This window comes from Parasteatoda tepidariorum, chromosome 11, assembly GCF_982258835.1.
Source record: "Parasteatoda tepidariorum strain Cologne lab strain chromosome 11, Ptep-v5.0, whole genome shotgun sequence".
In the NCBI taxonomy this organism is placed as follows: Eukaryota; Metazoa; Arthropoda; class Arachnida; order Araneae; family Theridiidae; genus Parasteatoda; species Parasteatoda tepidariorum.
In genome coordinates, this window is record NC_141765.1 from 32,806,009 (window position 1) to 32,826,478 (window position 20,470).

Consider the following 20,470-nt stretch of genomic DNA (forward strand, 5'->3'; position numbering starts at 1 on the left):
GATTGAATGAAATTGAATTAGACACCGCAATAGAAGAGCAATGCTTAAATTAGTCTTGTAGTGATTCATTACGCTTTTTTCTTTCGGAATTTTTATCAGGTTTATCATCTATTTATTTTATAACCTTTATAAGATGATTGAAAGTGATTTTTGTGCTATGAATGCGAAATTTATTAGGAGTTAACAATATGAGAACAATACTTAAATTAGTCTAGTAGTGATAGGTGATGTTTGCTGATTGATTATTGAAAGATTGAATGAAATTGAATTAGACACTGCAATAGAGGAACAATTTTTAAATTAGTCTTGTAGTGATTCATAACGTTTATTTCTAACATAATTTTTATCAGGTTTATCACTTATTTGTTTTATTATTTTTAAAAGATGATTGAAATCGATTTTTGAGCTGTGAATGTGAAATTGAATAAGACTCAGCAATATGAAAACAATATTTAAATTAGTCTATTAGTGATGGATGATGTATATATCTTTCGATATTTTCCTCAGATTAATTCCCTATGCCTTTAATAATTTTTTAAATATGATTTAAAGCAATTTTTGAGCCGAGAATAGGAAATTAAATTGGACACTGTAGTAAAGGATCTATGTTTAAGCGAGTCTAGTAGTGCTCGGGTAACTTTTATTTTTGTCGAAATTTTTATTAGATTTATGGCCTATTTTGTTTCATTATTTTTAAAAGCTGATTGAAAGGGATTTTTGAACTGTGATTGTGAAATTGAAAGACTCTGCAATATGGAAACAATACTTGAATAAATACTTATATTAGGTGGCCTCTATTTCTTTCGGTATTTTTATCAGATTTATTACCTATATGTTTAATTATATTTTAACGATGATTAAAAGCGATTTTCTAGCTGGGAATATGTGATTGGATTATACAATACAACAGAGGAATTATTCTTAAATTAGTTAAGTAGCCTATTGGTCACGTTTTTTTCTTTCGGAATTTTTATCAGATTTGTTGGCTATATATTTTATCATTAAAAAAATCGTTGTTTTTGGCTGTAAATACTTTGCGAATTAAAAGGTAAATTTTCAGAAGAAATTAAAGGCTGTTCATACATGTCGGCATTTCTTTATAGAGGAAAAAATTTAAATTAACGTCTTTGACATTCATAGTGTATGATAGTGTCATACTCATAGTGTTTGACAGTACCGATATTGATATCGACCAGATTGATATAGACCGATATTGATATCGAGTAGTATCAATGTCATTTTAAAATTGCCACTATTTAAAGTTAATAAAATAATTGCAGATTTAGAAAAGAAATAGAAATTTTTATTACAAACGTCTAGGAAATATAATTGTATATGATATTTACAACAACAACATATAATATGAGTAAAAAAAATCTGAACAATGGACACTTTAATTTATTTATATTTATCTACAAATTAATTTTGGCGCGTCGCCAATAGCCCATTGTGCAGCTCTAGTGCGACGTAAATTAACAACAACAGCAATTTTGGCGCATTTAAAAAAATAGTCCTACACAAAAAGTTAGATTCAATTATTTTTATGTATTATTATTATTTGTACACATAATCTAGCATTTTTTTTCTGATGTAAATTCTTATTTGGAAATTTAAAGCTCAAAAGAAAAAAAATGTTAGAAACAAAATTTTTTTATGGCACATTAAACAACAATGAAGTTCTTTTTCTCTTGATCCTCTGGATTATTTTTTTTTATTCAGTTTTTCCGATATATGTACACTTTGTATTGCAGATCACAAAAAGGTTTCTACTTTGAGCAACTGCAAAATATTTTAAATTTTCAAAAATATTATTTAGTAAATATTTTTAATACTAAACTTATCCCAATTTTTCCCTATCTGATATAAGAAATGTGGCCTTTTAGCATTCACTTTTACATATTATCAAATGAGAAAATTCTTCTATGTGTAAAACAAAAAATTTTAAAGGAAAAAAACTTATTAAAACGACCGCTTGGAATGGATAAATATTTTAACCAAAAACTTTTGTTCATTGCATTTTATGAAAATACCCTTAATATAGAAAAAGAGTGAAGTTATTTACGAAAATAGAACCGTCTAAAACATTTTACCGGGGGAAGGTAAACTTGTTCTGGAAGCTGAAATTGGTTTCATATCAGTTTTTTTACAGGTTACCAGTTTTTCATAATAGTTTTAGACAAATTTACTAAAATTTAGTATAGTCTCAGGAGTTTTGGATTTTGAACAGCGTAATTTGTAATATATATATATATATATATATATATATATATATATATATATATATATATATATATATATATATATATATATATATATATATATATATATGTCAAACGCACAAATTAAGTCAACATTACCGTAATTACAACATAAATAAATAATAATGCATTTCTAAATTTTATACTTAGACAGTAATTTCTTAAGGGAGAAAAACCAAATATTTTAATTAAACAATTTGTATTAAATTCAAATTAACATTAAAAGAACTTAAACTTAATAAGTGATTTTTAAAACGATACTATATATAAAAATGAAGGTGATATTCAAATTTTCGTCATATTTATTATAATGATGAATTAACATAGAGTAATAATAGTAGAGTAACTACATAAAATTTATCACTTAAAAGTATGGAAGGAATGCGAATATGCAAATACGAAATATAATTTTAAATTTCGTAATATAATTAATGATTAACAAATAATCATAATCTTTGAACTATACACGCGCAGGAAAAAAATTTGGTAAATTTACCATACTGTGTGTTTACGACATTTCTGAAAAAAAAAAAAAAATGCGGTATTTAAACCATTTGGCAATTTTCCGGTTCATATAGTAACGGCTTACAGGAAATTCTGTTTTTCAAAATTATAGTTTTCATTACCATACATTTAGCAAAAAATACAAAGCTGAAAATTAATTTTAATCGAATAAATATTTTTTAAGTCATTCACTGAAATATCATGAGGAAATTACCAAATTTTATCTCATTAACCAAGTTTTATCATGTGTTGTAAAACTATATTTATTTTTGATTTTACGGAAATCGTCACCAAAGCACTTCTGTCGAGCTTACTGGTGTCCCCATAGAGCCAGAAACACGGTAAATTTTATCATATTCTGGAAGTGTTCACGATTCTTTTTTTCTCAGTGCAATTGTTCCTATGTTTAAACTTCTCAAAAATTAGCTTAATTTAAAGCTATTTTAAATGGGTGAGTTATATATTGCAGAACAATAGAACACTTGAATTTTATTATGAAAAATTTCAATATCTGTAAGTCATTCCGTCCATATGCATTTAATCTAATTGTTTGAAATTAAAAGCTATAAAGTTTCTAGCAATCCTAAACATTTTTAAAAATTTCTATTCAAGGCGGCGTTTCTATTATTCCAAACAAATTACGATGCTTTGAAAATTTAATCTATCTTTAAATTTCCTTTTAGAGAAATTCCTATCATCAATAAATTTCATTTTGGAATTGTTAATGAGAAGCTGCACTTTCTCTTTCATTTTTCTCCGCTTAAAGGAAAATAAATGAAATAAAGTGCCGACAAATTGTTTTAAAGCGTATCAAATTCGTGGGTGGTCCTTGAAATATTCAGAAAACAATTCCTTTGATCTTGTTTGTAACTTATTCATTTTTATTTATGCTGCTATTGTTTGTTTGTTTCTCAAATAGTATGAGTATATGGAACTATTATAACTGGTTCTCACAGAGATATTAAGCAAATCGAATCGAATTTCAAAACCCTTTGAAGTTTGATAAGAATGGTATCAATACATAATGATCATTGACTACAAAATAATACCTTGCACTCATCGAATCAGTATAGAGATTAAAAAAAAACTTTAAATTAATGTTTTTATGAATTTTACTATTTTAAAATGCATTGAACATAAAATAACGTTGTAAAAATAAATATTATACTTCAATTTTTACAAAAGATGTTTTGTATCCAAAACATTGATTATAATTTTATTTTTTTATGCACGTTTCTTTAATTGTAAGGAATCATATGAAACCCTGCTTTAATTATAATGAACCAAAATAAAATGTAAACTTTAAATTCGGGCACAGTACAATAATCATTTATTAACTGTTCAAAATTTTGGAGCATGTTGTACCAAAATACCGTTCGGATTTGCTGAAACCTTGTTGTGGGACTAGGTTGAACTATATTATTGTACTTAGCATGATTAAATTTAACACTAATGGCTTATCAATATCTAAATTAAAGCAGACGAAAATCACGAAATCTTGACACAGACTCGTGAAATGTTAAAAGATAGACGGATCATGGATTCGGATTCCTTTGTTCTCAGGCAGGCTGACAGTGGGCGGTTTTCGTGGTTTTCTTCTCCGTGTAACGCAAATGCGGTTTAGGTTTAGTAAAAAGTCCCATATAAAGGCTAGTTTGTCACAATGCTTGATCCCGGAGTTCTCTTTTCTTCTAGGTTGGGTTCAAAATTACAAGGCGCTGGCTTTGAACATTGACAGTTGTATACAGAGAAGTTGACTGTTCAAGAATGTTCATAGTATCAAATAAAATAAAAACCTTAATATTATATTAAGTTAAACCACTTTATTGTACTTAACATGATTAAATTTAATATCTTACTAATGCTGTTGCAAATATACATCTTGTTATGGTTTCACAATAAACCGGTGTTCTTGAAAATGTAGATTAAATGCTACATGGGAAACTATGACATAAATTCTTAAAGCATCCATATATATATCTTAGTAAATATAAACTTAATTTCAACCAGACTCTTTAAACTTGTGTAATTATTTTCAATACATTCTAATAATTTTTGAGGAAGACTATAATTCTATTAACTTCAATATATTAAATTGACTATTTAGCTTTTATCATCACAGCTAATGATAAAACGTGCATAATTTTATAATGTCATTAAGACGAAATAGAATGAAATAAAATGCACATGAAACATTTTATTATGACAACATTTTCCCTAGAAAACCATTAAACTTGTTTGATTCAAAATGAATTATGTATTATTAGTTATTTTTTTTCCGGCTCTAATGCATGAAACTTCTTATAAGAAAATTATTTTTATACTTGTGAATGCAGCTGGTACTAAACTTATGCGGACCAGTTTTAAATTTAAATTTCTTTTTTTAAATATAAATTCAAATATCAAAGTAAATAAATCTAATTTTAGTTCTATAGTGATGATTTCATAAGTATTGCTACGACTACACAGACAAAAGAGATCCCTGTAATTGCACACTGAGAAAAAAGTATGGTCAAAACTACCAGAATAATGATAAAACTTTAATAAAATCTATGATAAAATTTGATAAAATGATAAAATAATGATAAAATTTATGTTTCTGGCTCTATGGGAGCTCCAAAAAGTTTAGTAATCTTTACGAAGCATTAATGTAATGATTTTTGGAAAATTAACAATAGAATAAGACTTTATAACATGTAATAAAATTTAGTAAATCTCGTAAAATTCAGTAATTTTATCATGATACCTTAAAGCATGGCATAGAAACCATTTATTTGATTAAATTTACTTTTCAGCTTTGAATTTTTTAATCTTGAAAATCAGAATTTCAGGTAAAATGTTAAGATATGAACGTAAAATTTTTTAAATGACTGGTTTAAATTCCCTATATTTTGATTTTATTAACCGGAATTAAGGTTTATTTTACCAGAAATGTCATCACTATACAGTACGGTAATTTTAACAGAATTTTTCTCACCGTCTTCAAACTAAATGGAAATGTGGTTCAAACTTTGATTAAAAAGGGAGAAAATCAATCAAAATTTTTGCTCTAATTGCACTGATATTATGGTTCAATATAGAACTGACTTCATGGAGCTCAGAGAAGTAAATTTTGCCAGGAAAGAAAGAATTAACGAATAATAGAAGATATTTTTAGCTAGAATAAACTGCATTACAAACAAAAGAAGTCAAATGCAGAAATATTAAGGTTACATAATTCATCTATAAATTTTGAAAGAGTGTTATAATAAGAATGTTCTATTTCGAAAAAATATAGAATTGTATAACATCAGAAAACTCTAGAAAAAAACATTTTTTCTTTCAAAATTTAAAACTTTTCATAACGAATTTTCAAACGCTTTATTTACCATGTTTATAGTATGGTTTCTGTTATTGAAACTTCAACTAAATAAATTTAAATTTGTCATAACTTCATTTAAAATCGTTAAATTGTGAGTTTGATCTTGAGTTTTAATAAAGACGTGGCGAGTGCTGTTTATGCAAATTAAGTTCGTACATATTAACTATCAATTAAAAAAATATTACATCGAAGTGAATGTTTAGTTACTACTTAAATGTTACTTACCAGAGGAACAAGAGGTACATAAAAATGGCGCTCTTTGAACGATGCAATTTCATGATCCACAACAATTAAAAAAATGCTCCAATGTCTATGTAATTTTCGTTGGGAATAACAACTAGTATTATCATAAATACTATTTTGTTAACAAATTCATTTTAATTAAGAAATTCAGCAAAGATGAGTGATTAAGCTTTATTTCCTATTTCTATTCAATTATAGTTCCCATTCGATACACTTTGTATATTATTTATGTAAATGTACTCACTTATTCATTAAGTAAATGTAAATATACTAATTTCTTCATTATGTAAGAGCATTTGTAACAATTCTTCATTATAAAGGCTTAAATATATTCACTTCTTAATTCCCTGACTTTTTCCTATTTTTTGATATGTAAAAGAAAAAGCTTTAATGTAAAAAAAAAAAAAAAAAAAAAAAAAAATGCGACAGACAATTTTTGAAGACTAGAAAATAAAGCTCATAAGAAAGCTATGTAAGCTTGAATTTTGTCAATATTTCATAAATCGATAATTAATAATTTTTTTCTCTCTCAAACAAAAATGTTGAGAGATCACTTCAAAATATTCCAAAATAAGTCTACTTTGAAACACTAAAATGACTCATTCGTTAGTACTCACACGGAAAGTAGATATTAAAGTGAATCCAAGAACTCTCCCAGAGAAATTCTTTTGTTTTTAAAGTTTTCTAAATGCTAAAGCTTATGTTATCCTGCTGGAATCTCCTTTATTTTTTCAGTTCTCTATACAGAAACTCATTAGTTATCCTCGGAATATATGTCAACTTTTCATTCTCTTATAATCAATGTTATAAGTCATCTTGGAAAGCTTTTTCACTTTTTTTTAAAATGAATTTCTCAACTTATCATGATAAAATGCATCTTACTTTTGCACTTCTTTAAAATGAATTTTTTTATACTATCCTTGTCAAATTTACCTTGATTCTGCACACTTCCAGAAAGAAATTCCTAAGAGAAGTTCCATTTGGATATATCGAGTCTAAATCCGATTTTTTATGTTATCCAGAAGAAAAGTATTCCAATCAAAAAAGGTTATCCTGATGAAGTTTGGATGTAGTATCAAGTATCAGAGTTCTTTGACATCTCCAAAATTTTGCACTTTTTAATCTCAAGGCACTCATTTCTGCACTTTTAAGATCATGTTAAAAATTGCATACGTTTTGCTCCTTCGTAAAAAAAATTCTATATGATACCCTTGGGAAATTTATCCCTAATCTGTATCCTTCAAGATAAAAATTCATAAGCTATCCTAGAGAAGTTCTGTTTGGATCTGCACTGTTTAAATGAGACTTTTTGAGTAATCCGGAAGTAAAGTAGTCCAATACAAAAAGTTATCCGAATGAAGTTTGGATGTTGATGAAGTATCCGATTTCCTTGACAGTTGAAAGATTCTGCACTTTTTAATCTCGTGGCACACATTTCTGCTATCTTTGATAGCATGGTAAAAATTGAATAGGTTTTGCACTTTTGAAAAAGGAATTTTTTATGCTACCCTTTTGAAATTTATCCCTATTCCGTGTATTTCAAGATAAAAATTCACAAGTTTTCCCGGAGAAGTTACTTTTGGATCTACACTGCTCAAATCGAAAATTTTAGGTTTTCCTGAAGAAGATACTTTCGATCAAAGAAGTTATCCTGATGAAGCCTGGATGTAGTCTGAAGTATCCGATTGCGTTGAAAGTAAAAGCGTAAGCAATTTAAAGGCACGATCCATCGCTTACCTCATCCATGGTTCCAATCCTCTCTTCCGTAATCACGTCGGAACGAGCTCTCCCCTGCATATTTAAAGGCAGTTTCGCATGCAACAGATCAAGAAAATTGGCGCCTTGATTTTTCCTATTGGTTACAAAGAGCCACTTTGCACGTGAAAACCTACAAGATAATTAGCATAATTCGACTAGATCATATGTATTGACTCGACCATTGATAGCATTTGTAATTTAGTAATCTTTGCAAAGCGGATTGAAGATAGAGTTCCCTAATAACCATCATTGAAGTAAGGAAGACAGAAAGGCCAACAGGTTATGGCTTGACGGCCTACACTACTTAGTGTTCCGGAGTTCGTAATCTTCCACCAATTTCATCGTCTTGCGTGTTCCAGATTAAAAGTCTATTATGTCCATTAAAAAAGTTCTCCTCCGGGATAATTGCGTAATATGTTCCAATCATTGCTGAAATAAGCGTTTAAGGGATCACTGAAATTAACTCTATTAGACAGCGTTAAAGATCAAATTGAAGAGCTTTTTAAAAAAGTAAATTGGATTTGAAAAGGAGAGCAAACTGAAGATCATTTATTTACATTGTAATCTGTTATCATTTTATTTAATGATAGTGTATGTTTTTTTTTAAATAATATTTTATGCTAACTAAGCATACCTGTTTTATGCATTATTTTTAAATAAAATGACTTACTACTTACTGTTATAAATATTTCTTATTCCTCACCGAAATTTAACTTAGTTATACCATAAAAATAAAATAATTTTTCTTCTTCTTCAAATTACACTATTTATGGGCTTGTAATAATTTGGCATTACTTTTTTTATAATCTATTATTATTTTATTAAATAATCTATTGTTATTTATAATCTATTATAATTTTTATAAACATTTTTAAATTAAATTTTTTCAAAATTGAAAAATGGGTTTCAATTAAAACTTTTTTCAGCATGGTGAAAATATATTGTGTTTTCAAGTAAATGGTTTAAGTATTTATCAGTTTGAAAACATAGTACTTATTTATCAAAGTTTGAAAACATAGTTTGAATGCCATTATGAATAAAACAAAATAAATTATGAGAACTTTTCTCATTTAAACATTATATTCATTTCTTTAATTTTCAAACTGTATGATATAACTCCTTTAACTATGAATTTTTATTATAAGTTATTCCAACGGTATAACTTATGACGAAACAAATAAATTAGCTCTTGAATAAATATTCTATCTCTGCAAAATAGAACAATCTAAAAATTAAGTCAGAGAATATTTAGAATTTTTTAAACATTTTTTAAATGTGTAAACACTTAAAGTTTGGAAATTATTTTTCAATTTCAAAATTTTCAAAACTTTAAGCATTAGTTGAATTTTGAAGTTAACATACCTTTAATGTGTAACTTAAAAATATAACTTGAATGCCATCTTGCACAGTAAAGACAGACGAAAAACACAATTTTTCTTTTTCCAAATGCCCACCTGAATAATGCCCTAGGTCATACAGGCACTTGAAGAGCAGATTTTCTGGCCACTCTTTCAGGGGCACCATATTAGGTGAGCCAACGTTGCTCCCACAGTAAGGACAGATTGTACAGAGAGGGAAAGAACATCCATGCCTTGCCAGGGATTCGAACGCAGAACCTTTCTGATGCAAGGGCACTTCCCTAACCCATACACAGGCCTGTCGGCTGAAAAGCATACCCAATTCTTTAATTTTCAAACTGATTGATTTTTACTGACTGAACTGATCTATTGGCTGGCACTAGGTTCTTCGTCACAGAAGACGTCGGAAGTATTGTTCATTAAACTTTACCATCGAACCAGAGTAGCGGAAGTGAGCAACATTACTCATGTCACACTGCCCCATATAACAGTTCATATGGTGTGCCACATTCACACATCACAGGACAAGCAAAGAGAGAGACATCCATGCCCGAGCAAGATTCGAACCCGCAACCATTGGCTTCTCAATCAGACACCTTAACCACGCGACGAATGAAAAATCTTTAAAAACTGTCGTTTAGATGCAATATAATAGATCATAATGTTGTTAACCCAATGTTTTAAAATTTATGGCATGTTGAACCATAATATCTTTAAAGTGTGCTGGAACCTAAATATGGAGCAGCGTTGTACCATATACTTCATAAACTATTGTTTAATTTGAATGGAGACATGTTTCTATTTAACACCTCATTAAGGTTGTAGTAAATTTGTACCGTATTATGGTTCAAAGTGCTGATATAATGGTTCAACATTGAGCAGATTTTTGGGAAATTGTAGTGAAAATGTGAATAAACTGTTCCCATTAGTAACATCATAATACTTCTTCAAAGCTTGAAGGTTTTGAAGAACTTGCTGAACCATTGCTGCACACTAATTTGTATCCCAATAAATATCTTGAAGCACCTTTTTTTACTTAAGTATTATTTATTATAGTAAGAAAAAGAACACAAAACAAATTCATTTTCTAAACTATAGCATTCGTTGCTAACTTATTTAAGGCAATCTATATCTGACTATTATTTTAGCAACTCGTCAATAAAAAGGCTAACATTATCTAGCACATTTGTTATTCTATGCTATTAAATGGAAAATATTCTTATGACATTATATTTAATACATTTCTTTTAAACAATCCACTTGCAATGCTTTGTAAATAAAATAAAAAAATGGTTAATGAACTAGTATGAACTAGGGACCCACTGTATTTCCTGAAAGATCCAAGAAATTGGCCCCTATGATAGTAGTGGTTTGATGGTCTGGGCAGTGCTCTTGTTGAATGGCTGCACAAAGCTCTACGTTTTTGAAAAGGGCACTTCAACAAGTTTGAGTTATAGGGAAAAGTCTTGAAGCCTTGTGTTTGCCTTTAAGGAATGCAGTTGTGTCTGATTTCATTTCAATGACGAAAATATGCTATCATATTAAATTCATCTGATCTGTGATTTTCTGGTAAATGAAAATATACGCCGGATGGGTTTAACAAAGCCAGGTTTTCAACTCTTAAACTTAAGAATCATCTCTCAGACTTTTTGGGAAGGGCAATTGGAACTCTTAATCCAAAGAAAAAGGAATAGGTTCAGTTACTGAAAGGGTATAGAGGGAACAATTTAATTAGTAGCGCGAATTTCTAAACTGTCTTATTTTCCAATATTAAATCACGTTGTAAGGCTTATACATCTTTAAGAGGGGGCCATACCATCCATCAATTACTTTTTTCTGTTATATTCTGAAATCGCTGCTTCATACCATCTGACTCCGATGAGCGTTACATTCAATCCTGCATCTGTGTTACAACTGTTGAATTGCTATTTTCCCTGTATTATATTACTCTATGGTCAAGCTAAATTTTCTTAAAATTTGCCCAATATTTATTGGGATAACTGAACAAACCTGAGATGGCATTAATTACGACGCATCATTATCGATGTCAACTGCAGTAAAATTGAAATTAAAAATCATTAAAGTAATTTTATTCGTCTGATGAGCACTCAAAACAGTCACCTTTTACCTTCTTAAGTGTCACTTTTATTTTTGATGAATTCAACTTCATTTTGCCATGAAAACTATCGAAAACATATATTGAAGTAAATAAACAATTAATTGAAATTTCACTTGCAGTCAGAAGAAAATTTCATATACCCCTCACAATTATCTCCAAAACAACGGAACTTTAATTTGTGAACCCATTGTCCATTTACCACTGCTTATAATTTACGTTCAGGATTTGGCAAAACATGGCTCCGTCACAATCGGGATTCAAACCTAATATGCTTCGTTAGAAGCTAAACATTCTAAAAAATGATTGCTCAAATTTCACTAAACTTTGTTCGTTTCTGACGAAGCAGTTTCCTGGTATGTGCTCCGAGAAAAAATTTCGTCTAAGTGACGAAGTAATTATCTTCACTTTTTCGAAGAAACAAATTTCGTCAAAATCCAAAAAGTGCTTTATCATTGTATTTTTTCCCAAAAAAAAAAAAAAAAACTCGTTGCACCTAATGTATTTGACCTTTCTAATAATCACTTTATTGTGAGCACCATGCAGATAGATCAACATCACCCAAGCAGCACAAGAAGGACTGATGGATCAGAGAGAACAGAGAGAAAAATTACGCACATGCCCAAAGCGGGATTCGAACCCGGTATCTCCCTAGTACGAGACCAATTCTTTGATTACCATACTGTCCTATTGGATTGATTCGTCACTTTATTTTCGATCGTCTAATCTTCATTCTAGTTAATCTCCCAACAAAGCACTGCAATGAGATTCCGAGTCGAGAATATATTTTCGTCATGCATTAGAGAATTCGATTTTTGTCATAAATCACGCGATTTCATGACGAAATGAATCTTAAAATTTACGAATTACAACTCAAGGATTGCTGAATCGTCAAAAAGTGAGAGTTTTACTTCTGAGAATGAAGTCCTGTGCTTAGAACAATACAAGACATGTAGTGACATAAATCATGAATACAAATCGTTTGTTAATTAAGAATATGAAATAAAATAAAATTATCGAAACATGATGAAAGCAAGAAAAAGGAAAACACACATGACAGGAAAAAAAAGAAGACTCCTGTTAAAGGTAAATACATGTGACATATTTTCCTAAAAGGGGAACCCTAGATGAGGAGAATTTTAAAATCAGATGGGGATGAGGAGCAAAAATGACGTCAGTGAGGCAAGGCGTTGATAAGGGTTAATTTTGTGGCTGTCATATGAAGGATAGAGAACAGGTTCAGTAATTATGAAGGGTGGAGCAAAGAGGTACATTTATTGTCTGGTTCCCGTCTTGTTAAGTGACTCATCGGTTATTTACAACTTTCCATTTTCTCATTCACTAAACTTCTTAAGTGGTTGCACAACTTTTAAGTAATTCTACTACCTTCTTTCAGTAGTATTGACCTCTATCTTTCCCGCTTTTCCGATCAATAATAATTAACGAAAGTGCTCATTCACTTTCTCCGGGATCTTGGATGCAGCCTTCAAACATTACTAGGGTAGCTTCCCCTGATTTGCACTATTTTTATAATCCATAGAGAACAATGTTATTTTTTTTATCCTACTTCCAAAAGTGTGCAAGCTTAGATCATTCACCTCTGTTATCGAATTCAAGGCACACTTCGTATAAGAAAATAGAATGTTTCAGTGATAGGAAATGGTCAAGAAGGATTTTAATATGTTAGACATGCTCAGTTAATTTGTTACATACAACAGCGATTATAATGATATATGTCTTAACGAAAAAATGGAATTCCATTTTTTTCTTCAAATTAAAAATTATATTTTAATAATATTAATAATATTTATTACGTTATTCTCTGATAGGAATATGTTTTAACAAAATAATGGAATAGCATTTTTTTAAATTAAAAACTATATTATAATGATATTTATGATATTTTTAATATTTTTTATGTTATTTACTGATAAGAAATGGTCAAGGATAAATTCAATAGGTTTGACAAGCTCAATTAGCTTGGTACTTATTGTTTGTTGCTTATAATAGCGATTACAGTGTTTATTTTAACGAAAAAAAATGGAATCTCAATTTCTTCAAATTAAATATTGTGTTATAATAAAGTTAATAATAGCATGTTTTAATAATAAAAAGTTATAATAGGTATTATAACTAATGTTAAATTTTATTGATTAGAAAAATAATTATTTTTAAAGGTTGTGTAGTTAAATTCTCATCTGAAGAAGATTAATGTAAAATTAAACTTTGAAATTTTGCACAGTAGTTATTTCTTTTATTTAAAACACTATATTTTTAATGGATTATTGACGTTTCAGAAATAAACTACACAGCTCTAGCCTTGACACTAGGTTTATTCATTTTACCAGAACTGAAGTCTTAAATTTTTTTTATTATGTACTCTGATAAATCTTTCGTGAAATGTGTTTCCCAAAAAAATAAATAAATATAAAATAATAATAATTATAAATAAATAATGCAATTCAATAGCGATGATACGTTTTTGATAATATAAACATAATTTCAAACTTAAAAAAGAAAAAGAGCATTTGAAAATTTTAATGAGAAATAACACTTAATAGCATTGAAGCAGTTAATTTTTTCTTGCTTACAAATGTTTTAGTATTAAAAAAATGGAAAAAAAATTAAGTGCCTATGATTATTTATTATGTAACTAATTTTTGCAGATTTCTCATCTAAGGTGAGCTTATGCATCATATAAATTGCTGAAAATCATAAAGTCATATAGTACATGGATGTAGGTTTTTTTGTGAACAACATGCTTCGACTTCAGTCTCGAAATTTGTGAACAGGAAAAAAATAATTTATATTTCTTTTCTTTTCTTTTTTGTTTGAAATGCTAAATAAATGGTGAGTTAAAGCACAAAAATGGTGAATGATTGTTCTGAATTCTACTCTCAAACATTACGTCAATTGTGATAGACTCCATCAATTTGGTTTCTGATTCTTTCTAATTTGTTGAACTTTTATTGCACCAAAATTTTATTTGTCATATTATTCACCTGAATTAAACAGTTATGAAGAATAATTTCGAATGTGAATATTTATAAAAGGCTGATGTTAATCTAAGTCCATAAGATATATGTAACTTGTTTAAGAAAAATTTATACCTTTAAAACTTAAATGGACATTTTTTTATGGATAACATCTCGCAAAATGTCCCAGAAATGTCAATATCCTTGTAATTTTAACCAATTTGAACAAGTTTTTAAGATTATACGAGTTAGCAAATGTATGTTTTTGCCAGATGATTGAGGATTTTCAACATATTTATTTTATAACGTATTTGTTCTTTAAAACAAAACTTTTATGAACAGATGTATGGATGAAGCTTTATTTCAATACAATTATATTAAGGATATTACCAACATTACCTCAATTATATTTCTGTAGAATTCCCTAAGAATGTATTCAGATTCATGCTATCCCCAACTAGTTGGCAAAATGTATAAAATCCAATGCTTTCCAATACACCGATTCAAAAGTTTACGAATAAAAGAAATTTAAAAGTTATCGATGTTAAGATGGATCGGTGGTGAGTCTTCTTGCAATTAATTTCATAACATTATAGTTAAACTTGGCTAAAAACGTGATATAAATTAAAGTTTCACATTGAAATTGCAAAAAAATTGCACGATATCATGGTTCAAGTACCTATTTTATGGTTCAAATTTGGGCAGATATTTTCAAAGGAGTTTAACTTGTCCTTAACTTAACGTCTTACAATGTCGTTGTAGAAAAAATTCACAATATTATGGTTCAAGTATCTATTTTATGGTTCAAATATGAGCAGATATTTTTGAATCAGTTTAACTTGACTGGAAACATGGCTAACATCTTACAATGAAGTTGCTGAGAAAATGCACGTGATTATGGTTCAAGTACTTAATTTATGTTTCAACTTTGGGTAGATATTTTCGGGAGTGTAAATCTTCACAAATCAAATAAATACTTAATAACTGAGAGATAAGTTGGGTTTAGAAGAATTTCTTTTAGTTTTAGATAAAAACTTGTAGACATCACTTGTACTCCCCCGCAATTAACCTTTCCTTCTCTGGAATTCAATCCACTCTTTTCCTTATAGAGAACATCTTCAATCCGTTTATATAACGTCTTTCCACCAATATTGCGTGATTGCGATTACATAGGTCTTCCTTCCTTTCTTTCACTGTTTTGTTTTTCTCAAGTCCGTCCTTTATAGAAGATCAAGGACGAGTTTTCGGACCTTGAGGATCGCATCTTTTAGAGACAATGTGTTGTGGGGTGGTGGTGCGTGACCTTCGGTCCTTCTGGAAGAACAATGGCATTGTATTGGATAATAAACCACGCAAGCTTCAACAATGACAATTATCAGTTCTAAATCAGATGGCATGCATTTTGTGTACCTGTCCAACACGCAGATCTTGATCTGGTGAGATAAAGTTAACTCTCACTCTTTATGTGGATAAAGAAGTAAAACAGAAAAAAAAATTCTAATTAACATGATGGATAGAAATTCAGATATAACTTGCATGGTTTTCCTCCAATAAAATTTTTCCTCGTTTCTGTAATTTTGCCATAAATCATCAATTTTCTTTAAGTTGAACACAAATACTTGCTCAGGTTTCAGACAATTGTTCTGGGAAATAGATTGAAACGAAAAATGGTACTAAGTACAAAATTAATGAATAATTACTTTTATCTTTGTAATAATTGGAAAATTTCCTGTTACAGAATTAAAATTGTAATGACTGGGTCATATTAAAACCATTGAAAAATCAATTTTAAAAACCATTTGAAAACTTCTTTGCACATGCTTAAGAAACCTCTCTACTTATTTCATGATATTTAATAAAGAATTTAAATATAGTAAGTTTTTCAAAAAAATAAGTAAATAAAATTAAAAAAAATAATAAATCTAGGAGAAAAACGCAATTTACATATTCTGACTAGGTATTAAAACTAAATTTATAGAAACGACTTTCTTTAAAGGCGGTAACACATTTATTAGCAATAATTCCGTTTGGGACAGAATGATTTTAATAATTAAAAATAGAAAAAAAATGACTGGTTTATTTAGGTTATGGAAAATTATGTTAAAAAAAAACCATTTTAAGCCATTCTATTGAAATGCTTAGAAACTATTTTCCATGATTGATAATATTTCATAAGGAACATATATTTTAAAATTAAATAACATAAAACAAATACATGAAGAATATAAAAAGAATTTTAATAACTGTGAATAAAGAAAAAGACTACTCTATCCACTTCATCTATAAGAAAATTCCTCCTTAAAAAATAGCTAACTTTAATGAAGGCTTAAAAAGTGTCTTCCTTGATTGACAATGCTCTGTAATATAATTTAATTTCAAAATATTAATTTTATTAGAACCAATTTCTAATTCAATGAATTTTAAAAGACATTAGGGGGTATCTTTAGTTTTTTAGCTGAAATGCGGCTTTCTTATCTATTTGTTTTAGAAAAAAAAAGCAATAAAAAGTACTTTTTTAAAAAAGGGAAATGAGCTTAATAATTACTCCGATAAGGTGATAAGTTCCAGGGAATTTTTCATAACCATGGTTAGAAAAACAAGGACTAGTTTGTTATCGAGTCATTACTGATGCCGATTTTAAAAACTACCAAAAGAAAGTAAAAAGTTTGGAACAATAATTCACTTTTTCTTTTCAAATCTTTATATAAGTTACATTTGTAATTTTGTATGTGTAATGCTTAAGCAACTTTCAAAATACTTTGCTAAATGTTCAGAAAATCTTAAAATTTTTTTTTTTCAAACAGGGCAATTTTCATTGAAATTATGATAAGAGCTTTTTCCCCGTCACACAATACAAATTTAATCTAAAATTTAATCTAAATGAAGAAAATAAAATTAAAATGTGTCTTTAATTTAGCTCAATTAAAAATTCTAGATATTTTACTGTTTTTTTTATAAAATCTTTTGTATATCGGATCCGATCCGCATGCTTAAAAAACTCAGTTGAGGTAAAACTATTTAAATGGTTTTTCTAGGAAATAAACACCAATTTTCTTCCGTTATAAAAAGACAAAAATTAATTCAATTCAAAGACTGTTATCAAAATTGATTCGGGATTCAGAATTTTTTAATAAAGAAAAGTGCATGCCAGGATATCTAATAAGCTGCTCTATCCGCTCAAGAAGTAAAAACTATATTCCACTGCATTAGCATTTTTCCTCAGTTATTATAAAACTAGTAATGTACTTAGTACACCAGACACTCTTGATACCTATAGCCTTCTTAAGTAAATGATAGATCTACAAATATAAAGACCTATAATTTGGGACTGCGTACTTTTTTTCTTTTGAAATCAACAGCCTTTGCCAAGGCTCAGAGAAAAAAAAAATAACAGAAGCTCGTCCACTGACAAACAAGAAGCTCCAGATTCGGCTTTGACCCTCTTATTTCTATAATTCGGTACAAGGCGGGACCGAAATTCCCTTTGGGGGACAGACATCCCTTTTTTCAGGTAGTCCCGCATTCAGGGAAAACAGTTGCGTGACACTCAGTTTTTGTGGTACAAAAACCTCATCCAGCAAAACTGCGAGGTTTATTTGATACTTGGAGGATCGGGTGATTCCAAATAGATTCTGACCATTCTGTTGCCCCTCCTACTCACAGAAGGAGGATCGTTAAGGGCAGTTTGTGGGAGGCTTATGCCAAATTAAATAACTCGTGAGAAATCTCGGTATGGCAAAAAGATTGTCACGAGGACTACATAAATGGGTTGCCTTGTCACGCAAAGGATCCACATCTATGTAGTATTCTTCTGTAACACTTTTTCGTGAATAAAGAAAATGCGGCGAGGATTTTTTTTCTTCTTTTTTTGTTTTATTTTATTTTTGTTGCAAGTCTGAAAGAAAGGTACCATGTAAGCATTTTGTAGCAGAGGGAAAAGATCCTTAGTATTTATAATATTGTCATTTGTTTGGTTTGTAGGGTTATTTTACATCAAATATTAAATGCAGGGTTCTGAGTCTCTTGCATACAGGCGACTGAGTTTAATTTTTCTAGAAGTTTTCAGCAAAAGAATGGATCGCCAATAAAAAAAAAATTTTCTTTTTGCAAGGTTAACATTCAGAAATAAAAATATTTACTTCATTATAGAACAGGTTTCTGTGACATGAGGCATAAAAATTTTTTTATTTTATTTTATTTTGACAATTTTTTTTGCCGACATTATATCCATACAAAATTATTACTCCAAAAGATGTGAAAATTTTTGAAAACTGAATATGACACATATTCTAACATGAATAGAATAGCCTTTCATTAACTTTAGAATTATTTTTCTCAAAATAAGATTCCTTTTAACACATTCGAAGGTTAAAATACCTTTTCGATAACTTAAACTATTATTTTTCTTAACTTGCTTATTCTACCTAAAAGTAGACTCACTTTTTTGTAAGATTTTTTACACAAATATTTAATATTTTTTGACCATCAATGGCTGTTCCTCAAACTGCGATATTAACGATGCTGAATCAAAAAGTTCGTTCGTATACTAAACAATAGATCAACCGGTTTCGAAGAACGGATTGAAGTCAGTTGAAAAAATTTGTTGCAAGCAGCTTCAGCATTTCTTTTGATTACATTCCGAAAACAAATTTTCACTAAAACTGTTGCCTTTTCTCAAAAAATAATAATAAAATAAATAAATAAAAATTTCGTATGACGAACTGGTAAGACCTTCATGATGTTTAGAATGTTATTTTTATCTTTTAGATAATGCTGAGGAATGGTGCTATTTGCTGAGGAAACTGTGATCTGAAGTTAAACGGGGAATTTCTGACAAATAAACTTGCATTTGTGTTTTTTGTAATCTTTTCTTTATCATTTACCTATATTTTTTCAATGCTTAATTTTTTATATGTTTTCTTCCTCAAAAGTATAAAAAATTTACATTTTTGTAAAAAATTGCAGAGATATTAAAAGCAGAGAAAATGAACGAATGAACGAATGAAAGAAGATGAAAGTTGAAGCAGAGGAAATGAACGATCGAAATTTTAGATCAAGGGGATAGAACGGTTTCTCAAAAATAACGATTGACTCACCTGCTACACCTTGAAGATTACTATGTTTTGATAAATCAATAACGTGATAAATTGGTTCTACCCGATGGTTATTACTCAGTGAAGATGAGCCGTACTGTGGATAAACCATTATTTTCCGAGCGCAAAGTCGTTTTTCTCTCCGAATCAGCTTTTATAGACCTAAAATTCTCTTTGCCGGAGGTATTTAATTCTTGAACAACATCCGAAACAACATACACTCATGGACAAAAAAAGTAACGCACCAAGAAGGAGTCTTCAAAATGAAACCAAATTTTACTTACGTAATGACTACTCTGATGTATTTAAATGATTAGGAAATCAAAGAAAAATGATAATCTTTGATTTTCTAATCCTTTACTTAAATCAAAGTAGTCATTACGTATGTAAAATTTCGTTTCATTTTGACGTCTCCTTCTTGGTGAGCTAATTTTTTTGTCCATGAGTGTATATATTATTCTTAAACAACATTCAAAAAATAACGTGAGAGGAAGATATACCACGGGAGGAACTTTACATGGTAAATTCTCTTTCACCTTCATCGGCATTTTGAAATTTAAAGTTTTGAGAAAAGGGAGTTCAGCTATACTTAGTAGACCTTGAAGCTTTAAATGATGAAAAAATGTTTTCAAAATATTAAAACGCAAACAAATTATTGCGATATTCGAAACATACTTTAAGACGTCGACAGAAACTTATCATTGCAAATTCTCCTTCTCCTCCATAAGTAATTTAAAGCGTAGAAAAAATTAGTTTAGGCAAACCTGGAGTAAGCGCCATAAAGTTTCAATTGCTGAGTCAATT